The sequence below is a fragment of the Pinus tabuliformis genome, chromosome J, assembly GCF_031772625.1.
Source record: "Pinus tabuliformis cultivar Carrire ecotype Pingquan chromosome J, CPIR1, whole genome shotgun sequence".
Lineage (NCBI taxonomy): Eukaryota > Viridiplantae > Streptophyta > Pinopsida > Pinales > Pinaceae > Pinus > Pinus tabuliformis.
The window spans coordinates 1,299,907,946-1,299,934,521 of NC_142295.1; positions in this window are offsets into that span (position 1 = coordinate 1,299,907,946).

Sequence of the window (26,576 nt, forward strand, 5' to 3'; positions counted from 1 at the left end):
AAATTATTTTTCTCTTCTTTTAACCATAACAATTTTCAAAATTACCTCCTACTAATAATATAGTTACTGATCAAACGAGAAAATTACCTAGTACCCGTTTTTTTTAGGCAGCAAAAAATCACTCGATTTTGAAAAATGGTGATTCAAAATACACTTTTTTTGGAGCATATTTTTGGCACTTTAATTTTTTTTTATGTATCAAGCATGAACATTGTTTTTTAAATTTTAGTGATTTTCATGCTGCTTTTAAAAAGTGTTGATGCAACATCAACACATTTTTTTAGAGGGCTTATTTTTAACACTTTAATTTTTTTTATGTATCAAGTATGAACATTTATTTTGTTAGTGATTTTGAAAAGTCTCGATGCAGCCTCAACGCTTTTTGTTTAGAGGGCTTATTTTTTACACTTTAAATTTTCCAATGTATTAAATGTGGATAAATTTTCTTAAATGTTGGTGATTTTCATAAAAAATAAATTTTAAGAAAAAACATGACAAAAAAATCAAATATATATATATATATATATATATATATATATATATATATATATAAACAAAGAAAAAAGAAAAAAGAAAAACAAAATTAACTTGTAAAAATAAAAAATTAACATAAATAAATAAACAAAAAAATAAAAATAAAAACCTCATAAAAAAAGGTTAAAAAAATAAATTAATTAATTAATTAATTAAAATTTAAAAATATAAATAAAAAACAATTCAAAAGCATTAAAACAAATAAAAATAAATTAAAAAATCTACAAGAAATAAAATTTTAAAATTCAATAAAATAGATTTAAATTTAAATAAAAATATTAAAAAAAATTCCCCACCTACTCCCGATCCACGCCACGCCGCCCTCCCTCCAAACCGACCCACACCACGCCACTCTCCCGACCCGGCCCACACCACCCCTTTGTCCCTCTGCTTACTGCCCAGCCCAACTTACCTTTCTTGCCCACCCCACATCTCCATCTGTCCCACCCCTTTAGCGCAGGTGGGTGGGGTGGGGTGGGGTGAGGTGGTCCGGGTTGAGTGGGCAAGGAAAGTTTTATTATTATTATTATTTTAATTTTTTATTATTTTTTGAATATATATATATATATATATATATATATATTTGTTACTTAATTATTATTATTATTATTTTAATTTTAATTTATTTATTTTTTTGTTCGTTTAAATTATATATATATTTTAAATATTTTCCTTTATTTATTTATTTATATTTATTTTTTGTTTTCTTTTTTTAATTTTTACAAGTTATTTTTGGTTTTTTTTACATTTATTTATTTATTTATTTTTGGTCATGAATCAGCCCCTTGCTACCCTTGCCCAGGCCTCAAGATGGGGGGGGAATTTTTATTTTTATTTTTATTATTATTATTATTATTATTTACTTTTTGTTTTTTATTTTATTTTTGTAACCTTTTTTATTTTTATTATTTTTTAATTTTCTTTTATTTTTTATTCGATTTTTATTTTATTTTATTTTTTACTTAGGAAAAAAAAAGGAAGGATTTTTTTGGTTAATATTTAATTTTTTTTTTCTTAAATTATGTCTATTTTTAAAATATTTTCCCCTTTTTTATTTTATTTTTTGTTTTATTTTTATCTGTATTTTTATTTTTATTTTTATTTAAATTTTTAAATTTTACAAGTTAATTTTGATTTTTTTTATGTTTTATAGTTTTTGTCTTTTCTATATATTTATATTTGATTTTTTTGGTCATGTTTTTTATGTTTTATTATTTGTTATTATTATTATTTTTCAATATTTTCATTTTTGTTTTCTTTTGTATTATTTTTTGTGTTTTTTTATTGGTTTTATTTTTTTCAATATTTGAAATTTTGTTTTCTTTTGTACTTTTCATATATATATATATATATTCTCCAAGGTCCGTGTTGATGCTCGTCTAGCAACCCAATCCCATTATGTGCAATATCATAGTTGATTTTAAATTTTTCGTTATAATGAATTGAGTCTGCCCCAACAATGTGTCAATTTCATGGTTGGTCTTTAAGTTTTGATTACAATGGGTCGAGTTCACCTACACTACGTGTCAATTTGATGGTTGATTTTATTTTATTTTTGCAATATATCAATTTGTCTTAGGCTAAGATTTTAAAATCGCTATATATTTAGCATTTAAAAAAAATTACTCTTGGTATAATAACTTTTTCATTCAAGTGTTCATTTTTTAAGATTTTTTAGTCATAAAATTTTTCCATAATGTCATGCTTGAAATATTTTGAAAACTAAAGATTGTTTTGTAGTCATAATTTTTGGTTTTAATTCTATGGTTGAAAAATTGTCAAGATTTTAATGTTTTTCTAAGTTGTAATATTATATCTTTAATGATATGATTGAACACAATTATAAGCATTTTTCTTAGCACCATGCTTGAAAATTGTTGGAATCTTAAGGTTTTTCAAATACGTGATATTTTAAATTTAATGTCATGCCTAAAAATTGTTGGAATTTTAAGGCTTTTCAAAGACGTGATATTTTATCTTTAATATTATGTTTGAAAATCATTGGAAATTTAACTTTTTTCAAAGTCATGATATTTTATTTTTAACTTCATCATGAAAAAATATTGAAAATGTACAGTGAAAAAAATAAATAAATAAATAAAAAATAAAAATGTTATTCCAACATCAACACTTTCTGTTTTCCAAGTGTTTTTTGCAAAAAAAAAATTAGTTCTTACTGACATTTTTAAAAAACGTTGAAAATGTACCCCCGAAAAAAATTGTTATCCCAGCATCAGTACTTTTCATTTTTAGCTTGTTTTTTCATCTTTTTTGGGGGTTTTGGGCTAGAGTACCCATTTTGAGGTAATAGTTCCCATTTGATCGGTAACTATGTTTGATTAATTGGCTATTACAGACTCTTAATTTCAAGTAGATTTCTCATGCAAATGGATGTAGAAATGAGGAAGGAGGGTGTCACTTACTTCTTGTCAAAAAAAATTCAATGTGTGCATAAAGGTTTTGAGGCAATATCGAGCCACTGTGATTCCTTTTTCACCATCCAATTCCTCCTGTAGCTCCTCTCATCCCTCCTGTAGCACTTGCAGGCCTGCATGTAGCTTCGTCTTGTAACACTTGCAGATAGCGTTCGAAACTCCTTGGTGGCACCCTAGGTTGTCTAATACAATAGCTCATCCTTCCTCTACCTATTTTTGGAATGAGTGTTGGCGAAAATGAAGTTGATCCCAGTACATTTATCCTCTTTGGGTTAAAATCTTGGAGCGCTTTAGTGACATAGCATTAGCACGAGCTTCCTCTTTTAGAGTGTTGTCCACACTCTCTGTATTCATTTCTCTCTCCTTGTGATTATCACCCCACTCTTTGAAGATACCATCTTATTTTGAGTTGACATATCCACGTTGCATGGGTGACTTAACTCAAAATTAAGTTTACTAGCCAAGGGTGGCCAAGTTCACTAGCCACCTCCAACCTATTAAAACACCTCTCTCGCTCAAAACACATTTTAGTCATTTTATGCATAGGGAGGAGGTGAGGGTTGCCATACCTGAGCCTACCTATGGATCAAACTACTGTAGATGGTTGCATGTCTTATCTGGCCATATATCATTATGATCAAGGGAGTTGACTCTTTGACTTGTTTCTTATGCATGTCTTCATTCTTGATGATACCTTGACTGTTGATTTTGTTGTGTGTGTGCAGGTGCCTCTCTGATGTCCAAGTTGTTGTTGCTGGTGGAAAGAATTCCTGAGGATGATGTGTTCCTTCCTATTTGCAGAGAAGACTTCATCATCCCTTCTAGTGGTGGAAAAAAATAATAATAGTGATTTCTATTGTGGCTGCACAGGTTGCTACAGGAGGAGTTTTCTTCCTGTAGTAGTCTTTTGATCCCCCCTTGAAGTCTTCAGTTTGCATGATGGTGTTGAGGGAGATGATGAAAAGTCATGAGGATAGGGTTAGAGTCATGAGGGAGTAGTGCAGACCTTGGAAAAGTAGGAAACAATGGATTTTGTGCTTTTTAGAGGTAGGACAAAGTTGAAATTTTGAGCAAGTTTTTGATGAAATAGAGTGGATGGGTGATGGATGGATGATGAAAAAATCATTAGACACTCTTTATAATTTCCTAGAGGAATCATGGTTTTTTGGGTTGTTATCCTCATTGGATCCCCCTCATGTAGTTTCACAATCTCCTCTTGTAGCATTATAGGACCTCATGTAGCAATACAGGTCCTTCCTGTAGCGTCACAGTGAGGAGGTGAAACTCAAATTTCTTGTTGATTGGATGGTGGAGAGAGATGGCCATATGAGTGAAGAGGATGAATATGAGGTGTATGGATGGAAGGATGGATGAGATCTTGTAGGTTTTTTTCATATAGCCATGAAATATGCCACTGTGTGCAATCCTACAAAACAAGAGAAAGGTTGGCAGGCACGGTGTAAGCTTCTTCCTTATGTTCTTCTTTTCCTCTTTTTTTTTTTTAGACAAACAAGTTGCCTCTGAGGAGGTTTTCAACCTAGGGATCTTTATTATTTATTTCTCTCTCTTTTTTTTTTCTCCTGGTCTACCTCAGAGAGTTTTCAACCCTGGAGTTGGCCTCAAATGTCTCATACAGATTTTCATCTAGGCCTTTTTTTTTCCAAATTTCTAGGAATGCTATGGATTGGAAGCTATGAAACTCCCAATCACATTAAAGTTTTTATTAACTAGACTGATAAATTCTTCCTTTGATATAGGTCTTCTATATAGCTTCAACCTATAGCCATTTACAAGTAAGGGAATTCCTTCCTCATCAATGGTTCTAATCTGGACAAGTCCATTTTCATGACACTTTTCTAATAGGTATGGACCCAACCATCTTGTCATTAGCTTCCCTTTGGAATATTTGAACCTAAAATCATATAATAGGGCCCAATCTCCTTGTTGAAAAGTATTTTCCTTGATATGCTTCTCATGCCAGGCCTTCTTTTGCAATTGTATGACTTCGATGTCTACGAGAGCTTGCATTATGAACTCATCTAATCCATTAAGTTTGATCAGCCTTTCTTGTTGTGTTGTAGTGAAGTCTAATTCCAACTGAGCTTCCATTCTCAAAGTGTTATATTCAATCTCAATAGAAAACAAAACCTTCTTCCCATAAACCAATTAATATGGAGTGAACCCAGTGGTGTCCTAGGTGGTGTTGTAGGACCAAGTGGCCTCTACTAGTCACTCTACCCAATATTTCTTGTTGTTGCTAACAACCTTGGTGAAGATGCTCTCTAATGCTCTATTTGTGACCTCTACTTGCCCATTTTCTTGAGGGTGATAGGAAGTGGATGTCTTGTGCTTGATATGGTGTTGCCTCATGAGATCTTCAATTAGATTTGATGTGAATTGTGCTCCTTGATCGGTGACTACCTCCCTTGGATACCCAAACTTGTAGAAGATGTTTTCTCTTAAAAACTCAACCACTTTCTACTCATTTTTTGCTTTAACTACCTTTGACTCAGCCCACTTCATCAAGTAATCAATGCACACAATGATGTACCTATTTTGTCTTGATGGTGGATCAATTGGCCCAATGAAATCCATTCCCCACTTTTCAATTGGCTCTAAGGCAACTTGAGTTTGTAGGGGAATTTCATGCCTGGTTGTGGGTTTTCTCATTCTTTAGCACTAATCACATCTAGTGGTTTATCTCCTTGCATCTTGGTGTAAAGTGGGCCAATAGTAACTAGCCTGAAAAACTTTAAAGGTTGTCCTTTTAGTAGCAAAATGACCTCCACAAGGTCCATCATGACATGGTGAGAGGATGTCAAAGACCTCCTCTTCTACTACACATATCCTCAAGATCTGATTTGGTCCCAAACTGAAAAGATTGCCCCCAATCCAAGTGAAAGGAGAGCTTTTCCTTAAAATCTTGCTTTTCTCTCTAGATTATAGATTAGGAGGGAACTTCCCAGCAACTAAGTAGTTGGTTATGCCAAAAAACCAATGATAAAGCATTGATATGGAAAAGAGGTGTTCATCTAGAAATGATCATCCACCTCTTCATTACCTGTAGGCAAGGTTAACCTAGACAAAAAATCTGCAACCACATTTTATTTCCCTAGTTTGTCAATAATAGTCAAATCAAATTGTTCTAAAAATAAAAACCATCTAATTATCCTAGCATTGACATCAGGATTATTCATCAAATATTTAATGGCTACCTGATAACTATGAACAAAAGTTTGATACCCAGTGATATAGTTCTTGAATTTGTTTAAATAATGTACTACAACTAAGAGTTCTTTTTCAGTGAAAATGTAATTCAACTCAATTTTATACCAATTCTTACTAATGAAATAGATGGCATAAGGAAATTTATCTTCTACTTGTCCTAAGTTCCCCCCCCTGCCCCACAGATTTATCCTATGCATTAGTATGGATATGGAAAGGCAATGCCCAATTGGGACCCCTTAGGACAGGTGCAGTGGTCAATTTTTCTTTCAACACTTCATGGGCCTCTTGGAAATTGCTTGTACAATAGAAATCTGAATCCTTGGCCAATAATCCAAATAAGGGTGAATCCACTTTACTAAATTATTTTATGAATCTCCTATAATACCTAGCTAGACTTAAGAAACTTCGGACATCTCTTTGATTTTTAGGGGTAGGGACCCTTTTGATGATGGAAATTTTGTTTGGGTCAACCTGTATCCCTTCCTTGGAAATGTAATGGCCAAGGATAGTCCCCTCATTCATCAAGAACTCACATATCTTAGGGCGCAAAGAGAGATTCATTTCAATACATTTCTTCAGGACCTTGCACATATTAGAGAGAGCTTCATGGAAGTCACATCCATAAGGAGTGAAATCATCCATGTATACTTCAATAGAGTCATGAAAAAATTCAGCAAAAATACTCAAAACTTCCCTCTGGAAAGTAGCAGAGGCATTGCAGAAGCCGAATGGAATAACTCTATAAGCAAAGGTACCACAAGGACATGTAAATGTGACCTTATATTGGTCTTCAGGATTGATCTGGATTTCGTTGTATCCACTAAGTCCATCTAGGAAGGAGAAGAATGTCTTCCCTGCAACACCATCTAAGACTTGGTCAGTGAAGGGTAAATGAAAATGGTCCTTCTTTGTAGCCTTTTTAAGTTCCCGATAATCAACATAGATTCTCCACTTCCCATTCTTCTTGGGAAATAAAACAAGAGGTGGCACCTACTCACTATCTGAAATGGGGTATATGAACCCCGGATCCAGTAACTTTTGTATTTATTCTTTCACAATGTCCTTAAGAGTTGGGTTCATCCTTCTCTAGGATTAGAACACAGGCTTGCATCCCTCCTTGATGTAAATATGATGAGTACAAATTCAGTGATGCACACCTTTCATTTCCTTATAATCCCAAGCAAAAGCAACTAGGTTTTTCCTCAGCACATTGCAAAACTGTTCTTTGTGTTTGGCCGAAAGAGAAGGGTTGATCTTTAAGGTTCTGGATGGGCCAAACTCTAGTAACTTGACATGTTTTGGACTTGATTCAATAGGGCATAAGTAAGTACAAGCACTACTCCAAGATTATTTCATTAACTCATGAATTGGTATGGAAGAGGAAGGTTGGTTCTAAAGGATATGGTCAATGAGGTCATCTTCATCGAGTTTCCCCCATCTTGCAATATTATCTAGGGTGCAGATTGGCTAGGGGGCGGTGTGATACAATTCATATTCTTCCTCCTCGTCTAAGCACAAGGGTAAGTCATTCTTAATAGAAGGTTGAGCAGGAGGATACAATATCAGTTGTTTTGATAAAAGTCCATTCTTAATGGTCATGTTCCCAGCCCTACAACTAATGTAAGCATCAACAGTGGCCAACCATGGTCTTCCTAAGATGAGAGGATAACAATTAAACTTGTTTTTGGGCTAGATAACTAGGAAATCAGTAGGATACTCCCAAGAGTCAATGGAGACCATAACATCTTCAACAACTCCCTCAGGAGCTACTGTGGATATGTCTGCAAGAAACAACACCGTGATGGTCTTCCTAAAATCCCCTTGGAGATTTAGCTTTAGCATGGTTTCCCTAGTCATCACATTGATTGCAGCCCCAAGATCAATCAAGGTATTAGGGACTATAAGGCCATCAATGTGCACATATACTACTAGGCTTCTAGGGTCTAGATATTTTGGGAAGATTACCCTCCCAAGCATAATATCAGATAGTTTCCTAGGATTTTTGAAACATTTCTCCTTGATGAGATTATTATAGATGGGAACATCTTTAATGGCCTAGAGAAGGGGTATCTCAAAACACAAATTCCTCAATTCTCCTAGAATTTCAACCTGTTCTGGGGTGTGCTAGATAGGGTGGATCAACCTCTCAAGAAAAGGAGGTGGATTGACATGAGGAACACTCTCTTCCTTATCTTCTTCAATCTCTTCAGGTGGAGAATGTAGGTGATTATCTGAGAGAAATATCCTAGACTGAAGGTTGATCTCCTAGATTTCCACAACATAAGAAAGATAGGATGTCTCTCCACTGTATACCTAGTGTACTTACTTGTTGTTTGGGTTTGGATTGGGTTGAGTAGGAATTTGGGGTTGCTTAGGTGGAGTAGGATGAGTGAGTTGGGGTTGAGGTTGGGGTGGAGGTAGTAAATAAGGAGGTTGGTTGACTTTAGGCATCCACCCTTATGATGGGTCGTCCCATTGAGAATATTGGGATGGATATGGCTGAAAAGTATGGTTGACAGGTTGAGGAGGATATTGAGGAGCATAAGGCTAAGAAGGAGGTGTGGATGAGGATCGATGAGTGGAAGAGTACCAAGGTTGCAAAGGTGCATTCTAGTTTGGATTGTAATAAGAGTAGTGTGCACCTTGCATGCCTTGTTGATATGGTCGAGCTCCTTGAGGCATTATTTGATTAATGAACCAAAGTTTCTTTGACCTTCTGACCTATTTTTTATTGTTAGTTTATGTTGTGCTAATATCAATTACAGATTTCTAAACATGTGCTTGCTTATTGCTTCTTTAACTGAGGTTTCATTAGTTGTTTGTGCATGTAAACAAGTAAATTTCCTCTAGTTTAATATGACATTCATGAGCAAAATAGCTTCAAAAATAAGTACTGAACAACAAACATTCAAAGTACAACTAACCATCAAAGAGACACTTTAACACAGTGTTTTTAAGAAAGATTTCACCACTCCTGGGCTACATCTCCTTGGTCCAATGTTCATGGCTTGGGCCTCTATATCAGCTAAATATGAGAAAATGTTATTTTACAAATCTCTATGGCTCATGATACTTGCACCAATGTGTTCAAAATGTCCCAATTAGCCAAGAACACCTCTTCCTGAGCTCAATTTGGTTGAAAATTGCCTTCTCTATGATTCAGACAGTCTTTTCCTAGAAAAGCTCCTCTAAATATGGAATGACTCCAGTTAGAGTGCTAAATGTGGAGGCAGGCCCAAAATTGGTGGCACCACCAAAATTCTGTCATTTTAAACTCGAGCTTAGTTAGTGTTTAACTACACTTATTTAATCACTAAATGTAATTAGCGCAAACCATTAACCAAACCATTAGCCAAAACTTTGTTTGCATGTTCACATGTGGCACTTAATTTTCGCATAATTGTCGGGGATAACACTAACTATAACCATCAATGGTAGAGCATGTTCATATGTTGTGGTTACCTTGTAGTTTTGGAGCCTGTCGCACTAACCGTTTGATGTATCAATAATTGCATTCACATGTGGAGACCATTTGCGGTGTTGGTGAATTGTCTGTCAGGTTAACACTAACCGTGACTACGATTTTTGTTGTTGCGATCACATGCGGAAGGTTGTCCTGCAGTTTGGACCTCCTAACCATCCGCTCCAACATTGATAAACTTTAAATATATGTGAAGAGCTTATGGGTTAAGAACCACGGTGGTAGTTGAGTTGGTATGTGGCTTGGACTACAGAAGGGAGGTCACGGGGTCGAGCCTCGGCGCCTCCACAATAATTTTGTTGAACTATGCCACGCCCTTAGACCGTTGGGAGGCTGGTCTTGCCATGTGGCATTCTTTTATTGGTCCAAAAATAAACCAATCACATTATGCCAACGCACCAATATGAAATCCAATGAAACAATGCCACTTGTCCATCTATGATTCACTGTTCACCATCATTGTTGAACTTGTCTACAACTACATACAAGTAATCATGACCTTTCCTTAACAATGGAAGACCTCCTACAAAATCCATTGAGATACTCTCCCATGGACGTGAAGGTACCTGAAGTGGAGTGTATAAACCAAGTTTCCTATTGCTACACTTACTTGTAACATAAATAACATCCTCTTATGAAACGAGAAACATTATCCAACATATGTGGTCAATAACAATACCTTTGAAGATTTGATATTGTCTTGCCTACACCAAAGTGTCCAGCAATCAATGAAGTGTGCGCCTACCTTATGATATTGTTTCTTTCTCCCTGTGGAATACACAACTTGCCCAAGTGATACAACAAATTGTTATGTACATGATAATCCAACTCTTCAATTTGATTTCCTTGACTCAAGCTTGCATATACATCTTGAAATTCACTATCATTTGCATATTGTTCTATGTAACTTTCATGTAAAACATAATTATGTGTAAGTATAATAGATGAATTTACAATAGGCCTTGAAAGCATATCAGCTACCTTATTGTAGATTCCCTTTTTATACCTAATAACCAAATGAAGTTGTTTCAGAAAACCTATCCATCTGAAATGTCGTGATTGTTGCAACTTTGGTTGTGACTGTAAGTACTGCAATGGTTGATGGTCAGTATGGATGATGGTCTCTTTCCCATCAAATACTGCTTCCATTTCTTAACACTTTGTACTAATGCGCAAATTTCTTTGTCATAGGTGGGATAGTTAGGTACAACTCCATTAAATATTTCAGAATGAAATGAAATGGGCTTACCATGCTGCAATAGAACTACTCCCATGGCATAATCGCTTGCATTCGTTTGAATCTCGAATGGCTGTCTAAGATCTGAAAGAGCCAATACCGGTGCTGAACTTATATTTTTCTTCAAAGCATTAAATTCTTTTTGTTGTACATCTCCCCAATGGAAGACTTTATTAACACTTGTCAATGCATGTAATGGAGATTCAATGGAGAAAAAATTAGCAATAAACTTTCTCCAATATTGTGATGCCCCTAAAACGATTCTTACCTCTGTAACTATATTGGGCTTGGGGAAATTCAAAATGACCTCAACCTTAGAGGGATCGATCTTCAACTCACCTCCTCCAACGATATGTCCCAAATACACTAAAGAAGTCTTGTTAAATTCACATTTCAACATAATTAAAAACAACTATTCTTTTTCAAGGCATCAAGTATTTTTTTACATGTGTGACATGTTCATCTCTTGACTTGCTGAATATGAGAATATCATGTAAGTAGACAATTACAAAATCATCTAAAATTGGTCTGAATACATCATTCATTACCCTTATGAAAGTAGTTGGAGCATTTGTAAGACCGAAAGGCATAACAAGCCACTCAAACAATGCTTGTTTAATTTTAAATGCGGTTTTCCAAATGTCTTCTTTAGCTATCCTAACTTGATGATAACCACTTTGTAAGTATAGCTTAGTGAAATAGTCTTCATGCCTCAACTGATCAAGAAAATAATCAATTCTTGGGATTGGATAACAATTCTTTACCATGATTTTGTTCAGTGCACGAAAATCCACACATATGCACAAAGTTCCATACTTCTTTGGCACCAAGACAACGGGAAAACCACATGGTGAATTAGATTGGCGTATGATACCTTTGTTCAGCAATTCTTGAATTTTCTTTTTGATTTCCTTGCTCTCCACAATCTACATGTGATACATGCCAATGTTTGGAAGTGGAACATCCTGTTGCAACTAAATCTCATGTTGAATTCCCCTCTTGGGAGGTAACCCTTCTATTCCTGAAACAACTCGCCATGCTTGCTTACCACATCAAACAAATCAGATTTCAATTTATCATCACAGCCTTCAAAAGATTCATAATTAATATCATTCTTTTTCTTGATCATGAGAAGCACAAAATTTTTACTTGCATTTACTATTCTCTTCATTTGCCCTACATTAATGAAAGAAATGTTCAGCTTTTTGCGATGGGATCTCACTATGTACTCCACCCCATTCTTGAGAAATATGTATTTGCTGTCATGGCAATAAATACTGCTTTCATATAATACACATAAGGACTACCCAAAATGATTCCTGAGATGTCAAGTGGAACTACATCTAACTCAACTTCATCAATGAACTTTTCAATAATGGCAAACTTGAATGAACACTTCCTTGTAACCTGTAAGTTTGCATTGTTAACTATCCAACCCAATGGATATGGCTTATGATGAGGTACAGTTTCAAGGTTTAGTTTTTTAACCAAGTCTTATGAAATCAAGTTTGATTGTGACCCACTATCGAATAATGCATCAATCTTTGTATGATTTGAAATCATTGTTACGTGAAACAACTCTATTCTTGACTCTTGATTTGGAGTGTTGTTTTGATTATGTGATGAATTGGTGCTTGCAATAGTTTCTTTCCCTTTTGTGACCATGGCTGAAATCTTGGTCTCATCACCAAAGTCTGAACCAAGGTCATGTTGTGTGGTAGTGGTCGTCTTTTGTTTTCCCTTATTGTTTTGTTTATTAGGCCTTAATTTGGGATGTAATTTCTAGCAGTGGGCTTCATCATGCCCCTCTTTGGAATAGTGCTTGCATGTGATTTTCTCCCCTTCTTTCTTCCCACTTGCATTCTTCTTTCCCTTCTCTTTCTCCTTGCCCTTGAATGACTTCCTCTTACTACGCTCTTCTTGAATGTTCTTTCCTCTAGATTCAAGGTGCGTAGCTTGCACACATACCTTATGTAAATTGTTTGGATTGAACATAAGAATAGTATGTTTCAAATAGGAATGTAAACCCCCAATATATTTCAGCAGCATATCTTGGGAATTCAAATTTACTCCTAACAACAAAGCCCTTTTCCTAAACTCATGTATATAATCTTGGATTGTTTGGCCTTTAAGCTTCCTAAAATTGTGCCAACTCATAATGGCTTTTTGCATATAGGCTAAAGGATAAAAATATCTTTTAATTGCAGAAACAAATTCAACCCAAGTAATGGATATCTTACAATGGATTCATGTTTCCTCCTGAGTCTTTGCTTCCCACCAGACTAATTCTTCTCCTTCTAGCCTCAATGAAGCCAATTGGATCTTTATGTCATCTTCTTGAAGGTTCTAAATTCTACAGTATACCTCCAACTATCAAATCCAATTGTCCAACATTTTTGCATTCACCTCTCCATTGTACATGGGAAGTTCAAACTTAATGTCCAATTTAAGTAAGGGAGTCTTTCCCTTTGGGGTTTTTGAATGAGTATGGGCAGTTTTCGTGGTGGTAGTGGAAGATGATGTTGCCTGAGATGATGAAGATGATGAGGAAGATGATGAGGATGGTGGAGGTGGAGGTGGATTTCCACCATTCCCATTTGAATCCTTCTTCTCATCTTTTTTATCTTTTGAGCTTCCTTCTCCATGTGGAGGTTTAGAACTCTCTCCAACCATTCTAGTGTTCCTCTCTTCATAGAGGACTTTAACCATCTTAGTTAAAGTGAAGAAATCTTTCTTGAATTATTCCTCTTCTGAAGAAGGACCTTCAGGCTCTCTTTCTCTAGACATAATAGTTGTGGATTGAGGCTCAGAAACTGATATTGTTTGTACCTCTTCAATCTCAGTTGAAGGAAAAACTTGAGGAGTTTCAAGTGCAGCTGGAATTGGAACTGTGGGTGGTGGAGATTGTGGCCTTGTGGCTCTCCTTCTTTTGGGCATTACCTCGGGAGTTTCTACCAATAGCTTAATTAGTGTTTAATTGCGCTTATTTAATCACTAAACGTGATTAGCGCAAACAATTAGCCAAACAGGTAGCCAAAACTCTGTTTGCATGTTCACATGTGGTGCTTAATTGTCGCATTAATCGTCGAGGATAACACTAACCATAACCGTCGGTGGTAGAGCACATTGATATGTTGTTGTTACCTCATGGTTTTTGACCCTATCGCACTATCTATTTGATGTATCAACAATTGTGTTCACTTGTGGAGACCATTTGCGGTGTTGGTGAACTATCCGTTGGGTTAAAACTAACCGTGACTATGATGTTTGTTCTTGTGATCACATGCAAAGGGTTGTCCTACGGGATGGCCCTGCTAATCGCCTGCTCCAACATTGATAAACTTTAAATATATGTGAAGAGCTTATGGGGTAATAACCACAGTGCTAGCGGAGTTGGTATGTGGCTTGGACTGCGGAGGGGAGGTCATGGGGTCGAAACTTGGTGCCTCCACAATAATTTTGTTGAACTATGCCGAGCCCTTAGACCATTAGGAGGTGCCACGTGGCAGCCTCCAGGCTTGCCACATGGAATTCTTTCATTGGTCCAAAAATAAACCAATCACACTGTGCCAACACACTAATCTGAAACACAATGAACAGATGCCACTTGTCCATCTGTGATTCATTGTTGACCATCATTGACCCTACCTAGTCACTTTCCATGTCAACATTATGGACTGCTAACTGTGCAGTGACTGGGCATTTTGTTTTTGCAAATTTAGCCTATTTAGCAAAGCGATGAGAACACAATAACTTTCTCATATGAACTCGGTTTTCGATGAAACAAGTTGTGTTAGGATCATTTTTTTGAGACAGACCTGGTCGTTTAAGTTTCGAGCCATTCTGAGAAATTTTATTTTTGAGGTAAATACTAAGCACCTGATCACCAACCTTTTTCCCCTTGGTATACAACTTTTAGTCCTGGAAAAGAAGGGCATTTGTATGTTGCATGATTTTCTTCACAGACTAGGCAGACTTCTATGACACTCAATGGGCATTCATTCCTAGGATGTCTTTTGGTGCATATAAGGTATAAAATATCCAGTGCCATTTCTGCTTCCTCCTACTTTCTTTTGATTTTCATTGTATCCATTTGCAATGAAAAGTTGTGCAACATTTCACTCTTTAAATCCTCCAACATGTTTCTTATCTCATTCTTTATGGATGTTATGGAGGGAGAGGAACTGACCAAGCCTTGACTAGCCCTACCCTTCTTCCTGGTGGCCCTAGATGGATTATTTAATAAAATTTTAATGTCATCATAGTATAATTGATAGATATATCCTCCAGACAGCATGCTGAGGGTTTCCAACATATCCTCCCCGATCCCTCGGAGAAGAACTATATTGAGTGACTCAGGATCAATGGTATAGTTGGCCCTCCTATAACTGAGTTGAAATCTCTCCTCATAGTCCTCTAGGGACTCATCAAGTCTGAGAGTCATCCTAAATGTTTCTTCCTTGGTTTATTTGGACCTACATCATTCCTTGTACTTTCTATTGAAGGTCTGTTACATTTGGGCCCAGATGATGATGCTACGCCCAGCCAGACCCAGAAACTAGCACAAGGCTGCATCTTTAAGGGTAGAGGGGAATAACTTCAACTTCTACTCATCAGAGGCATAGTTATAGGTCCTACAAAGAACAAAAAATTCAAACATGAAGGTGTCAGGATCCTCAAAGCTTAATCCATGCAAGTGTGAAAGGGAAGTAGGTCTTATATTCTTCATTCTAACCTCTCCGTTGGTCTCTTTGATAGGGAAAACCTCAGTTTCCTTGTTTTCAGCCATAATTTGGGTAGGTGAAGTGGGTTATTCTTCTTCCCCCACAGGTTCTTCAAAAACTTCAGGTTGCTCACCTAGAGGGTCTTCTAACGCTCCTGCAGTTAGAGAGGGAAGCTCACAGTCACTAAAGAAGAGTGAAGGTTAATTGTTTGAGGGTGTGGAGGTTTTTTGTAATAATTTTCCTTGATTATCTCTATTTGCACGAGGCATGAAATATTTTTATTTTTTATTTTCACTTTTTCAAAAATCATGGTATGAAAAACAGAAAACAATGCTCAAGCAGAAACAAAATCTACTTAGACACCTCCTCTGCAATGGTGCCAACATGTTGAGCCCTGGTATTACACCATAAGTGTTGCAACTCCCAAGGAATCCTCAACTCAAATTTTCAACCCGAGGTTCGTACAAATTCAGAGGGGATAGTGCTATATGCACAGCAGATTGAATTCCACTCATAGTACCCTCAGTCATGACATTAGATCAAAGTACTTAGAGATCATTCCTCCTACTAAACTATAATGAAATATTGTCGATGAAAGTGCAATTGAAAACTAATTCTAAATATGAAAGTGAAAATACAATTTTCTCAACTTGTATATGCTAATTAATCAATTCATGAAAGGACAAGGGCTAATCTACTTGCAGAAAGAAAGTTATTTTATCTTAAAAAATTCATCAAACTACCAAATCTGCTTGCAGAATGGAAGCTACTTTATCTTTCATAATTCGTCGAACTACCAAGAAGATTGCATGTATCATCTACCTAGTTCACACTTGCTTGAAAATCAGAAGCCTACTTGCATCATACTTGTGATGAAAAAAACTAATTCTATTATGTTTTGCAGTGAGAAAAAGGAATGGTTGGAGTGGCCCGGGAGCTTCTCCTCATCATCAAATCATAGATAGGGGTCATTATTCATCTTGACTAAGCTAAAGTTGAAGTGGGGATCAAAAATGGTGAAGCAAAGTGGTGCTACAAGCTTGCTATAGGTGGCTACCATAGGAGGTCTTGTATTGCTACAAGAGGGCTTGTAATGCTACAGGAGGGGTTCCAAGAGGTTTTTGAGGGTGAAAATTATGTCTTAAGGGTATGGATAGGTGGATGGAGGTTGAATAAAATAAAGGGAGGTTGGGCTGAGCCCCCTAGCCAAGCTCAAGACCTCTTAGAGGTCTGTCTTGTACTAGGATGAATGGTGACAGTGTCCTAAGTTTACTAGGTAAAATGACTTATGGAAACAAAGTTCTGGGATAGAATTGAAGGTGGAAAGAGAAGATGGAGTCTAATATGGAAGTGGAAAAGGTACCCTTCCATGTATATCAACACAACCCTATAATAAATGACATGCATACATCCATTGATAATTGACAAAATGATATAACCTATGATGGAAAAGATGAGTTGAATTTAAATACCATCTATTTTATTCCATAACACTAATATAATCACTAAACTAACTTCTAAGCTACATAAAGAAAATGTAAAGCAAAACAACTAACATTCATCTATTTCCAAGAAATCATAAACACAATATTTTTGGACGGAAATTGTGAATCCTTCCAATAATTCTCCCACAAGAGAGGTGATGTATAATTTTGCAACCACGGGTTTTTATAGCCTTATCTATACTGAAATGAAAGAAACTATGAACGTCTTCGAATCGAGGAGAAAACATAAGTAGAAAAAGAGGGACCAAAGCCTCTAGGTTGGGCCCAAACCCAAGGGTCTCATCCCTATGAAACTAACTTATATACAACTTAAAATCCAACTTCTCATTATCAAAAAGTAAAGGTCTCATACATGATAGAAAAGTTCAAAATGACAATGTCAAGCTTCAAGCTCAATAGCTACACCTAAATGGATAAAAACTTTGAATCCTCATGAGATTTTTTTCTTGTTTATTTATACAAAAGGGCAGTTGATAGCATCTCCTTGAAAGTAGGAGTCATTCCCTCCTTGATCTCGAGAAATGGTGGATCTTGTCCCTCTTGAGCTTCACTTGGATTAGGAGTCAATCAACTGCCAATGAATTCGAACTAGGGAGAGAGGATGTTGTGATCCCATGCTGAGTTAGGGAGTTAAGAAGGTGGAAAAACCTCGTAGATTCTCTCCTGGTTTTCTCCATCAATCCCATGCATAGTAATTGCCTCAAAAATTCTTTGTTTTCCTGCAATTAAACCACACTAGGCCACATACTATGAAAAAACACCTTTTACTCCTACTAAGCATAATATAACAAAAAAAATTGAATTAATGTGAGAGAAGGATAGTTTTAAGGCTATAGGATGGCATGATGATCTTAAAAATATACCTATTGATGGAACTCATCACTTAGTATTTGGAGCAATAAGGAAAAGGAAAAGCATGAGAATGTAAGACGACATCGGCATCATTTCCTTGCTAGTTTTGGCATGCATGGCACATGCATGTGGTTTCTTGGTCATGATTTGTAACCAGTATGGAGGATTTCTTTTATTGACAATGGATTTGATTAGCCTTGCCATTTCCTAGATAGCCATGGTTTTGTGCATTTTATCTTTGTTTTTTGGTTGGTGCTCATGTTCCTTTGGTTGTGGGTTGAGTTACTAGTTCTTGGAAACCTTGGTTGGACAAATGCTATAGAAGCACTGTAACAACTTGGGTTGAGTTACTAGTCCTAGAAGCCTTGGTTGGACAAATTCTCTGGAAGTCCTTGGTGGGTTGAATTACTAGTCCTATAGGCCCTAATTGGAAAAACACTCTAGAATCCTGACAATAGTTGTGGGTTTAGTTACTAGTCCTAAAAGCCCTGGTTAGAACAAATGCTCTAGAACCCTTAATAGCTTGGGTAGATACCAATATGGTGATGGTTAGTGATGTCTGACCGTGATTTGGAATCACTGGTTGAGGGTTGAGGTGGCTTGGCCTCTGGAAACCCTAGTTTGATTTTGTTTTATTTTTCCATGAGATCCCACAATCATGCTTGTAATATGGCACGGGGGTGATTGGCTGAAAGAAAGATTTGGTTCATCCAATCTATAGTCGAGTGGTCCGTGGAAGTCCTAAACCTAGTTGGATTATGCATTCATTAAAAATAGTTCCTTCTCTTTGGTATTTAGTGTGTAAATGTATTGATTCATATGTGATTCTTATGTTTGTTATATGCTTGTTATTTTTGTTGGTTGTATGTTGGTTAAGAGTGTGTTTTATGATAGACTTGATGTATGGTTCTCACCATGTTTTGATTTTCAAATGAATGGAAAATGAATATATTACCTAATAGATGATAATTCATCTATTGTGATAGAGCAACAATGCTTCTTTATGAATCTCATATAATTATGATACCCCTATGCTCAGATCTATTGTTATGGCCTGTAGATTACATATTTGTGACAATGTTGATGAAATGCATGTCATGGCTAGTAGGACTAAGATCAAGTACTTGTACCAATTATTGTATTAGTAGACGTATTCCATTAATATCTATCATTTCTGAAAGTTTCATGAAGTTTTGGGCACTTACCTGAGTCCTGGCCCTGAAAAAGTGGCACAAAATCTAGGGTCGGTGGATCAAAACTTGTTGAAAAATTCCACAGTCATTGGCATGCCTTGTTGTGAGAGTGACTAGAAGGCCTCAATCACATGCATATCTTGTCATGGGAGCATATCAAGGTCCATATCAGTCAAATGCCAATTTTTCTTAGTGGTTGGTCTACTGGAAGGGTTGGTTGGCTCCTAAAGGTTCTATAGCATATGTGGAGGGTCAAATTGGTTTTGTTTTTTCATTTCTACTTCCTTAACTGTAGATGGGGAGTTTAATAACATCATAGTGGCCTCTCGTCACATGTTTACCCCATAGGATCGGTTAACTTGGGTAAATGTGGGAGGATGGTAGTTACGAAGTGGTATGAGAGCATGGTTCACCCCTTGGACTAGATGGGCGGTGTGTGTTGGTCGTGCATACATGTCAATTACATATGTGTCCCATATGCTTGTGGTTTATGTTCTTGTTTCATATGCCTGGCACTGGTCATATTTGCAATGGTGTCGTCATGTGAAAAGTTAGTGGTTTTTTTGTTGTATGTGGTTGTCATGAGTGCATGTTGTTGTAGGTTTTAATCCCGTATAGAAATTACCTGCATACTAATTCTAAAACATATAAAATAAACAATAGCGAGAACATAACACATAAAACAAATATGCACAGAGATTTTCCCCTGGATCCCAAAACCGGGACTACCAGCTTGATTTTTCATTATTTTCCTTTCAATGTTACAATACATATTTATACATGCCGAAGCATCCAATACCATGGACCGAAAACCATCGCGCCCAAAACCATGTTCGAAAACCATGCACAAAACCATAGGTATGTCTGCACACCTAATATAAGGTCCAAAAAAAAAATTCCAAGGGGCGCTGCCCTAGACCCCATAGAGGGGGGCTACCGCCCCCCTCAAACCCCCTTGTGACCCCCCACTATGCAATCGATGCAACGAAGGGGGGGCTTTGCCCCCCCTCTAACCCCCTGGTTAACTAGGGGGGCTAGTCATGGAAAGAATCTAACAAAACCCAACATTCTCCCACTTGTTGTTTTCTTTCCACAAGGGTCCATAGGAGAGCTTAGTCATTTATCCATCCTTGCAACGCCCATTGTTTCTCTACACCAAGAGAACTTCTCAGAGCTCACATATTTTTTCAATGCATCTATAGTATTCTTCAAAGTGTCCTCCTTTACCAGCAACACCTTTTTTCCTTCTATCATATCCCTCACAAAGTGATACTGAACATCAATGTGCTTTGTCTTTGAATGATAAGAAGGGTTCTTTGCCAAGAAAATTTCACTTTGGCTATCACATTCTATCCTTATAGCTCCCTGTACTAACCCCATACTTGAACACAATATCTGCAACCAAACTACTTCCTTGCTTGCATGAGTGGCTGCCATGTATTCTGCCTCTGTAGTTGATAGTGCCACTACAGATTATTTCTTACTCATCCAACTGACTCCACCTCCAAATAGGTTAAACACATACCCACTTGTAGATCTTCTCTGATCCAGATCTCTAGCCCAGTCTCCATCAACAAAGCCACGAATATCCAACACTCTATCCAATCCTGGTCTTCATTGGTAGCACAAAACATAATCACTAGTGCCACGCAAATACTTGAAAACCCACTTCACTGTTGTCCAATGCTCCTTTCCTGGTTTTGACATAAACCTTCTCAATACTCCCACTGTATGTGCAATGTCTAGTCTAGTATAGACCATCGCATACATCAGGTTATCGACTGCACTTGCATATGGAACACAGGACATGTCCTCTTCCTCTTCTTGTGTCTTGGGACACTATTCAGCAGATACCTTTACACCTACAGGAATAGGAACCTTCACTTGTTTACTATCCTGCATATTAAACCTCTGCAGTATTGTCTCGACATACTTCCTTTGATTTAACTAGATTTTCCTCTTTGCCCGAATTCTTTTAATTTCCATGCCCAAAATATAGTTTATAGTACCAAGATATTTCATGTCAAATTTGGAGGACAATTGGGTCTTCAAATCTTGGATAATTTCTTTGTCATTTCAAACCAGCAACATATCATCCACATACAATACCAGATAAATAACATGGTCACCAATTAATTTAAAATACACACAGTGATCTGCTTTTCTTCTGTGAAGACAACTCCTCATATAAATGTATCAAATTTATGATACCACATCCTTGGTGACCGTCTTAACCCATACAAAGACTTCTTTAACTTCTATACCATTTCTTTCTTACCCTTCACCGCAAAGCCTTCAGGTTGCTTCATGTAGATCTCCTCTTCGATCCCCACAAATAAATGTTGTCTTCACATCCATCTATTCTACCTCAAAATCAAAAGTAGCAGCAACAGATAAAATTAATCTAATAGAAGCTACCTTGGCAACAGGAGAAAAAATATCACTAAAATCAATTCCCGACACCTGGGAATAACCTTTTACTACCAACTGAGCTTTGTATTTCTCCACCTTTCCTTCTGCATTTGTCTTCTTCTTGAACACCCATTTTCTGCCAATGGGTTTCCTTCTAGCCGGCAACTCCACCAGATCCCAAGCCTCATTTTTGTGCAAAGATGCCATTTTATCAACCATGGCCTCTTTCCAGTGTTTTTCATCCTCTGAATCTACTTCTTCCTTCACAGTTCTAGGATCATCATCAATAATAGATAAAGCAAATTTTGAATAGAAAGCAGATGGAATATACCTTTCTAGCTTCCTTCTTTCTCAAACTGATCTTCTCACAACCGAAATTCATGGCTCTTCATCTTCTGATTTCTCTTCTGCTGTAGAGTATGATTCTTCCTCCTTTAGCTCAAACTCTATCTTCTCAGGTTCCTTTGATGGGACTGGTAAGAAACCCTCTCTTTCACTTATGAGGGTATTTACATGTTCCTTTGACCAGGTAACATTTTGTCTCCACTGCCTCTGCCCAGAATTCTTGTCCTAACCCAACACCACTGAGCATGCTTCTTTCCCTTTCCATCAACGTCTTGTTCATTCTTTTTGCAACTCCATTTTTCTCAGGTGTGTATGGAGTAGTATTATGTCGTGCTATACCACGCTTCTTAAAGAATTATTCAAATTCCTTGCTGCAAAACTCTCCACCGTTATCTGTCCTCAACAGCTTTATCTTCTTCTATGTCTAGTTTTCCACCAGAGCCTTAAATTATTTAAACATGTCAAAGACTTCAGATTTCTTCTTGAGGAAATATATCCATGTATTCCTTGAGAAGTCATCTATAAATGATACATAGTACACAAACTTACCCAAGTGATGGAACCTTCATAGGTCTAAACACATCATTGTGCACAAGCTCTAATATTTGTTTCACCCTCTTACCACCAGAGGGGAAACTCACCCGATTCTACTTCCCATATACACAATTTTCACAGAAATCAAAATCCATAGAGCTATTAGTCATACCTTATAACATACCTTTAACATGAAGTATTCGAAGGCCCTTATCTCCAATATTTCCAAGCCTTTGCTGCCATAGCAAGGTCTTTTCTCCAGAGACCACTAGATTTTCTGCTCCACTTTCAGGAATTACAGAACTATTGTACCCATCAATAATAGTGCTTCCTTGCAGCTTGTAAAAAGTTCCAATCTGAACTCCCCGCATCAATACTGATGATTCCTGAACCATCTTGCAGGTATCCTTCTCAAGCACTACTTTTACACCTGCATCATCCATCTTGCTTACAGAAATTAGATTTCTGGCCAATGCAGGAATATGTAGAACACCTGGAAGTGTTCTAACCCTTCCACCTTGCAACTTAAACTTTAATTTTCTGCGACCAACGATTCTAGCCTTCTTATCATCCCCTAAGAAGACATCACCACCATCGTATTTCTCATACTTGTAGAACCACTCTCTATGGGGAGTGAAGTGAAAGGATGCACCTAATTCAATCAACCATGCCTCGTGATCTACATGTGAACTTGAAGAAGCCAAGTACACATCCCCAACTTCATTTGAGGTGGTTTTCACCTCTGTAGAAGGAGCATCATCAGATCCCATTCCTTTTTCAGGAGCTTTAGATTTACTGTCCCTTTTGTAATGCGCTTCCTTTCTACATTTCTAGCACACCGCCTTTACAGGTTTTCCTAGAGATTTAGATCTCCCACTCAATGTCTTAATTTTGTTTTTTTTTTTCTGGGACCATCCTTATACAGACAAGGCATCACCATTCTGGCTCTCCATATTTTTCTGTCTAGTCTCCTCTGTCAACAATGATGAGACTATTTCATCAAACTGCAAAGCAGATTCATTTATACCTATTGCAATAACCAGACTATCCCACGAATCTGGAAGAGAACACAACAAATTGATGCACTTATCTTCATCCAAAATTTTAATATCAACAAATAATGACTTACTTACCACAGTATTAAATGCGTTCAGATGCTCTGTCACCGAGTCTCCATCTTTCATCCTCACGTTATACAACTTTTTCCATAGGAACAGTTTATTCACCAGAGACTTAGATTGGTACAAAGTCCCTAACTTGTCCCACAAAGCCTTCGTCGTGGCTTCCCCTGACACATTCAACAATACTGAATCTGAGACACACAATCGTATTGTGCTCTTTTCCTTCCGATCCAACTTCTTCCATTCTTCATCGAACACTCCCGTTGGTTTAGTACCTGAATCTACCACGATCCGCTGATCTTTATCCACCAACAGATCCTCCATCTTGTGTTTCCATAACTCAAAACTATGACATTAAATTTCCTGATCTCTATCTTTCCACTGCTCACCATCTTCTTTCACCACCAGAATTTATCCCGTAGATATTCCATTGAACAGGGGCTACCACAGACCTGAGCGAAACCCTTCAGCAACAAAGGCGTCACCTTGAAGCCAAAACAACTCTGATACCAAATGTAGGTTTTAACCGCACACATAAATTACCTGCATACAAACTCTAAAAAATAGAAAATAAACAATAGTGAGAGCGTAACACATAAAACAAATATACAAAGAGATTTTCCACTGGATCCCAAAACCGGGACTACCAAATTGATTTTTCATTATTTTCCTTTCAATGTTACAATACATATTTATACATGCTGAAGCATCCAATACCATGGACTGAAAACCATCGCGCCCAAAACCATGTGCGAAAACCATGCACAAAACCATAGGTAGGTCCGCCCACCTAACATAGGGTCCAAAAAAAAATTCCCCAGGGTGTTGCCTCGGACCTCATAGAGGGAGGCTACCCACTCCTCTCAAACCCCATGGACAGGGGGGCTATCGCCCCCCCTCTAACCCCCTGGTTAACTAGGGTGGCTTCTCATGGAAAGAACCTAACACAACCCAACAGTTGGTTGTGCATTGGTCATGCATGTCAGTGTTTATATGTTGTTATGAATACATTGGCATGGTGATAGTTGTCGTGCATGAGGTCGGTAATCGGTTGGTATGGCCATGCATTGATGACTACATAATCATTGAAATGATGATTAAATGTTGATATGATTATGTTTATATATGTATTGCGCTAATTTGGTTGGTCTTGCAGATGAGATATCCTCCCCAAACTAAACTGAGGTATGTTGGTGTGTTTATGATTTGGTTTAGTAATTGACATGATATAACTTACATGAATAGAATATCAAATATGAATAGCAATATGGTATACTAAAACTCACAAGATTCTCCCTATAAATCAAATGAGCAGCATGGTGAGGGATATTATCCTGACTTAGCAGACACTTTGAGAAGTTTTAAGGTGGAAATAAGGAGTTGCAAAGAAGATAATGACTGGATCATTCAATCACAAGAGAGACTTCTAGGGAACAGGAGAAAAAATCATAGGTCAATGTGGTGATTCTTCAGAGCTTGTGAGACTTACAGAGACAGGGGCCACTTATAATCAGTCATGGATAGCAGGATATGACTAATAGAGCATATGGTAATAGGTCACATGGTGGGCACAAGCTGGATAGAGATGACATGGTTAGAGATGGGAGATTCTTGGACACACCTGATAGATGAGGTAGTGGACTTGGATTTACTCTAGTTCTGGTTCATACATGTATCATGGTCATCATCATTATCATCCTTACAGAAGGAGTAACAAGGGACATTTGTTGGGTGATTTCAAGAAAGCAAATACACCTACAGTTGATGGAGAAATGAACAAGCCATAGGATTTCGAAGCATGGTCCAGAAGGTCATGAATCCATGGGATCAGGTACCTATTCCGGCAAATGATCTTGTTCAGTGCCCAATAATACAAAGTCTCCAAGTCCCATCCTTCTTCTGTACCAAAATGATCGGGCCCCCACAAGGCGATGAACTTGGCCAAATGCGACTTTTTTGCAATAGCTCCCAAATTTTCCTCTTGATTTCATTGTTCTCGAGAACAGAGTGTCGATAGATTAGTCCATTGGGTAATGGCGCACCTTGGGTTACATCAATGGAGTGCTTGACCTGACAGTGCAGAGGTACCCCCGCAGGGGAGGTAAAGATGTCCTCATACTCCTCCACAATCTTGTCCATATGTTGTTGCCGTGTGGAGGGGCCTTGTCTGGAGGTCGTGGCCACTGTTTTCTTCTTTCCTTGAGGACGTATCATCAGGAAAACAAATTTCCCAGTTTTTGAAATTAGCTTACTACATTGTTTTCCAGTAACCAGAGAGATGGCGGTAGGCGAGGCTACCTCCAATATCCTGTACAACTTATTTCCTAATGTAACAATAATAGCGCGAGGCCTTGACTCATACATAGCATGTCGCTTCCACAAGTATGGTTGGCCTAATAATACATCACAAACATGAAGGGGAGAAACGTCAAATAATGCCTCATCCATGAAGGGCTTGATGTTGTATGGAAGGCAACATTGTTGGCTCACGTGCAAATCCTATCCTTGGTGAAGCCACCTGATTGTGTACAGTTGTGGGTGTGATGTGGTCGGTAAGCCCAGCTACTTCATGACCTCTTCTACAATGAGGTTATTTTTGCTTCCGCTGTCGACAATGAACTGTAGTGAGGAACCCTTTACCCACATCTAGTAGTGGAAGAGACGCTCCTTCTCCTCTGGATCTTTGGGTTCCTCCTTTTGGATCCTTGTGGTGGTGATGGTGGCGTTGAGCTCTGCATCAATAATCTGCTTCCCTTTGTCATTCCCCTTGTCAGGTTCTAACTCAGAGTCAGAACATGCTTCTGATTCTAAAGCCTTTAGCTCGGCCACTAGTGATTTCTTGGCCAAACACTCGCTTGTATTGTGGGTGGAGCTCTTATGGAACTCACACCACTTTCTAGCGTCCTCCTTTGGCTTTGCAGTGTTGTCCTTTTCTTGTGGCCTTGGCGGGTTGTCCCGGGCTATCCCGCCTTGGA